Here is a 5565-nt window from a genome sequence, read left to right on the forward strand (position 1 = left end):
TAAGAAGCTATGATTTGTAATATTGTGAGTGAATAGATCTGGACGTGAGTCCTATTCTTATAGCAATCCAGACGGTTCAGTTTCTAATACAGGAATAAGAGAATAAGAATTGAAGCTAGGATTTGTAATCTTGTGAGTGAATAGATCTAGACGTGAGTCCTATTCTTATAGACGATTCAATTTCTAATACAGTATTAGAATCCTACTATAATTACAACCAATAAGAGAATAAGAAGCTATGATTTGTAATATTGTGAGTGAATAGATCTGGACGCGAGTCCTATTCTTATAGCAATCCAGACGGTTCAGTTTCTAATACAGGAATATGAGAATAAGAATTGAAGCTAGGATTTGTAATCTTGTGAGTGAATAGATCTGGACGTGAGTCCTATTCTTATAGACGATTCAATTTCTAATACAGTATTAGAATCCTACTATAATTACAACCAAGAAGAGAATAAGAAGCTAGGATTTGTAATCTTGTGAGTGAATAGATTTGGACGCGAGTCTTATTCTTATAGCAATTAAGACGGTTCAATTTCTAATACCGGAATAAGAGAATAAGAAGCTAGGATTTGTAATATTGTGAGTGAATAGATCTGGACGTGAGTCCTATTCTTATAGATGGTTCAGTTTCTAATACAATATTAGAATCCTACTATAATTACAACCAATAAACGTGGAGAAACAAAAACACTTTAGGGAATTGCCCAAGCCTATTACCCACTAACTTGTAAAAGCCCAACCCCAGGCCCGACCCGACGCGACTCAACTCGGTTCAGTGCAGTGCGGTTGCATGTGGCTTTGTGTGAGTCCTCCCTCTTAACACAGAAGCCTTTGTACCTTAAGAGGACGCCCTTATGCTAGTGGAAGTCCTTAAATACTTACAAAGTTAGCAGTGGTTTACCAATGAGGGACTATCTAAAAAAGCACAAAAGTGGAGAGAATTATAACTACAACAAAAAGGCTCATTTGCAGTGCCATACCTCGTCGCTAATTGTGTGAAAATGCGTTGCAATTGATCAATTGCAACACCAAACTAGGTGTTGCAGAAAAGCGGGTCACAAAAGATCAATTGCAACACAAACAACGGCGTCGCAAAAACTTTTAGTCTTTTGTAACGCTTCACTTCGTTGCTAATAGTTTATGCGCGTTGCTACTTCATTTTCCAAAACTAAATTGGTTTCGAAAAAAATTCAAACTTTTTGCAACGACTGGCCTTGCAAAAACACTTTTTAACAACACCATACAACGTCACAAAAAACTAACTTTTATCAACACCTTTGGCGTTGCTAAAAGCAAAAAAATTAGCAACAGTGCATACACCTTTGGCATTACATACAGAGCGTTGCAAAATAGGTGTTTTTAATTGCCAAAGGTCATTTACACGCAATATTTTGATTCTTTTGAATGTGTAAAATTTTTCCCAATGCAATTTATATAGATAACAATAACCACACCATATCAATTCACAATGAGCCATACCAATATATATCATTAACTAATATCAATAGATCATCTGTTACAAAATTGTCAAAAACATGTACAAAACTAATACATTGTATCACATTGTCACAACAATCTAGAAAAAAATTCTTCAATTTTTCAAAGTTCACAAATGTCCATAGTTGTCCACAGCCTGCCAATTTGAACAGCATCCATCTATGTTTTCTTCATGAATATACCGACATTATATCGACTAATCTAGTACAAAAAAAAGGCAAATGAACCAATAACAAAGCTAAAATGCACTCAAAGTAAGCAATAAATGTGACAAAATGTTTAGCAAATCAAACTAATAGACCTAGCATGTAGAAACACCACTACAACCAATTGGTTAGAGTCCTCTTCCTGTTGCAACTTAATTTATCAACAATCAATCAAGGACATATAAAAATTTACTTACAAGGATCAAATTTATCATATACATATATGTTTGTAGGCTTACTCAAACAAGATGTCAGTAAGTAACTAAGTATCTAGCTAGATCACTCAAACAACTCAAATCATGATTCTTACTTCATCGTCAATATGACACAAACCATTCTTCCAAAGTCTTGGTCTCGAATACTCTTGCAAAAATAATGAGGTGCAGATTAAAAAAATCAAATCCAGAAAATTAAACTTCCTACTAGATTAAAAGTAAAGCAGACAAGAGAATAATGAGCTATGAGACAAATAAATTTATTTTTGCTTACCCATAAACCATGCTTGGGATAAGATCACGGCCTGTCACTGCATCATCTATTGGGTCAAAGCGATTTTGGGATCAAATATGCTAGAAAGACATATCAATCAATTTAACAAAGACATTTCTATCTGTGAAACTCCAAGAATTCGTCATAAGGAAAACAGACCATCCAAAGAGCATGCAAAATTATTAGCAATATTCACGAGACATACAAACATGCAGATGTCTTAATAACAAGCATTCTTTCTGGCAAAAATAGGAAATGAATAAAGATCGTACTAAGCTAAGCTCCATTGCACCAATCCTTGGTCCGACTTAACCATAGTATTGCTCTAGACACAAACCTACCAATTCTAACCCATTCCACTAATCAGACATATTTTAGATGGACTGGTCGGCCTACCAGTTTCAAGCATTGAACCAATTCACTGAACATCTAGTACTGGTCCTTAGTCTAAACCCATCCCAACACCTTTCTAACTATCCAACACGTGAAGCCAAGAAAACCTGTTCAACTTACTCTCAATGCGAGCATTATCACATGATCAGATACGTGTATCTTTTACTTACGAAAGTCCTCAAACAAGAGCAACTCAAAATTTTTAGAACAAGTGAAATTTGTACCTTGATCCAATGGGAAGAAAGGCAGGTTACCCCTTCATGGTAACCCCTTTGTTGGTTGATATATACCTTCTAGATTTCCAACCAATTTATAATGACCTAATTTAGTACAAAGAGCAGGACATCCTGAAAGTTGAAACAAGGGGGAGTCACGACATCTAGAGCCTTACTTCAAACAATACTACAAACTACTGTCAGTAACACTTACGACTCGTACAACAAAATAAAAACTTTGATTACATGGTAGAGCAACTTCCAAAAACTCAGCATTGCAACATGAAACCAAATCATAGGAAACAATTTAAACAATTAAAGCAACTTGGTCAAAATGCAAAGGAATACTAAGATAAGATGGTCCATGAGAAGATTAGATGGCATCGATCAAAACTTAAAAGTTAACCAACATGCCACACAACCATGTATTAATACCAAAGAAATTAGCAAACGGTATAAGAAGAAACACATTATATCTGGTGCTACTGTTTCATGAACACATTTGGTCAAGTTCCCAACCATTTAAAGTCTACAAAACTGAAATTTAAACTTTAATGTTGGTGGACTCAAAACTGAAAACAAAGATCATGTAAGCACCATTACGCTTATTGAGAGAAGTCAACTTAAAATTTGCTGTTAAGAAAACTTAATAATAAATTAAGAACCTGAAACATATTGCAATGGGGAGAATCTTTACTGATTTAGGAATTAGCGAGAAGCTCCTCTGTTGTTGTAGAATATAACCACTAACACAATGAGATCAGAAATATAATTCATACAATTACAAATATACGAGCAAAACATATATTCATATAAATATATAGGTTATATATATGAGAAATCGGGTTGCAAAATCTGGGAATAGGTTTTCTTTGGACAGTTTTAACTTAGCTGAATGCACACAAACAATGATAGTCTATCCAAGCATTAGATTTAAGATCAGTGGCACATCATGGCTGCTAATACAGATAACTAACGAAAATTCAGTCAATCAGTACAACACATACTACAAAGTATGAGATAAATTTTCACAACTTACCTAGCAAGAAAATGAGGAACTAGATTTTCAAGCCAAGATCTGTTAGACATTTATCATTTGTGCTCTTCTGCAGGAGCATGAATTAACCATATAGTTACAAGCTAACGTGCTTGTAGACACACAAACACATAGAATCCAAAAGAAGAAAAAGAATAGCAGAAATTTGAACAGACCTGACCAAGTGAGACGGTAGATTTAAGGCCCTTAAACAATTCTTTATTCTGTGAAGGAATTCAATTAACAAATTATCGACTGACACTTGCACGACTAGATCATAATCTATGACAAAGGGGATGAGAGGAAACCACCACTCAGCAGTCAGTAAACGTAATGGGATTGATTGAGGTTTTCACACTCCCTTCCATATATATCAAGCACATCGCACTACACCAGTTCCAGATAAGAAAATAAAAGATTAAATTTTTCAACATGCAATAGAATTTGAAATGTACATAAATTACAAATGAAACAAATAAACGGGAAGAATACTTGAATCACTTGAAAAGTAAACCCAAAGAGAACCAAAAAGAAACTAATTAAGCCATAATAAGAGAACCTTGCAACCTTCAAAATCAAACCTCAGTCGCATGTGGAGGAGTAAGCAAAAATAAAAGGTTATTGTGACGGTTGTTTTAAGATGGAGAGAGGAGCTAGATACGTTGTCGGTGGGAAATGGGGGGTGGCGGTGGTTGAAGAGAAACTTAGAGAAAGAGAATGTCTTTTAGGGCTTTTAGTTTTCAGTTCGAGCGCTAACATAAAAATAGGCCCGCCCATCAGTTGCAATTCCAAAAAATTAAGACCCGCCTAAAAAAGCCCATTAACAACGCCACTCTCATCGCAAAAAAAATTAGATATATCATTCATAAAATATTTGTTACAATGCAAGTGAGGTTGCAAATGATCAAATTAAATTTACCCATGCCAACGACATTGTAAATGATAAAGGCCCTCTATAAAAATTGTATTATCTTTTTTTCAAAAATAAAATTACATCTTCTTGCCACGCAAGAGGCGTCGCAATAGATAAATCCATGCACAATATGCACAATAACACGACAAACATTTAGCAGCTCCATAAGGCGTTGCAATTGGTGATCTTTAGCAACAAATTTTTGGTGTTGCAAAAGGGTGCATTGCAAAAAAAAAACCCTTCTGTTGTAGTGAATGTTCTTCTCCTCCACCTAATTTGCACACACAAAAAAAACCATTCTATTGTAGCTTGCAATATAAAAGAGATATTCTAACAATCCCCTACTATTTCAAAATATTTATAGTCTCCTACTATTTTGGAATAGGATATTACAAAAGAAAGAGTTTATGAAGTGTCAGAGAGAAACGAAATCGCAATGCCTAAGATACTAGTGTTTTACGGGCTTAAACCAGTCATTAGGTGACATGTTTTATCTCACGTGAAATTAAAGTGGTAGATTTAAAATATTTGAACCAACATTCCCTTGTAGTCAAATAGATGACATGCACCCACATTTTTTTCCATTATATGTCAATTCTGCGGTGTTAGTTGCACTTTTTGGCCCTGTGCTACCTGTGTTTCATGAATGCTCTAGGATACATGCCTAAATATCCATAAAAACCAACCCAGTTCTACATACATCCATATAGATGGATTTTCATCAAGTGTACATTGTAGTTAAAATACATTATCTCATAATAAAATAAACTATGGAATCCAATAAGAGTAAAATGACTCATCCTTACTTAC

The 5565-nt window shown here is 34.7% G+C and overlaps 1 long non-coding RNA gene across 7 annotated transcripts; it reads right to left on the reverse strand.

The window, feature by feature from the left end:
- Nucleotides 1-1466: 1466 nt before the first annotated feature.
- Nucleotides 1467-4609, reverse strand: LOC147506521 (uncharacterized). Of its 7 annotated transcripts, none has more exons than XR_015193791.1 (3): nucleotides 4154-4587; nucleotides 4019-4066; nucleotides 1467-3912 (listed from the first exon to the last, which is right to left on the reverse strand). It is a non-coding gene; the product is annotated as an uncharacterized LOC147506521 (long non-coding RNA). The 7 variants fall into 7 exon arrangements; XR_015193795.1 differs by having other exon boundaries at nucleotides 1467-2938; nucleotides 3846-3912; nucleotides 4019-4586; XR_015193793.1 differs by having other exon boundaries at nucleotides 1467-3530; nucleotides 3846-3912; nucleotides 4019-4586.
- Nucleotides 4610-5565: the final 956 nt, after the last annotated feature.

The sequence above is a fragment of the Coptis chinensis genome, chromosome 4, assembly GCF_015680905.1.
Source record: "Coptis chinensis isolate HL-2020 chromosome 4, ASM1568090v1, whole genome shotgun sequence".
NCBI lineage: Eukaryota > Viridiplantae > Streptophyta > Magnoliopsida > Ranunculales > Ranunculaceae > Coptis > Coptis chinensis.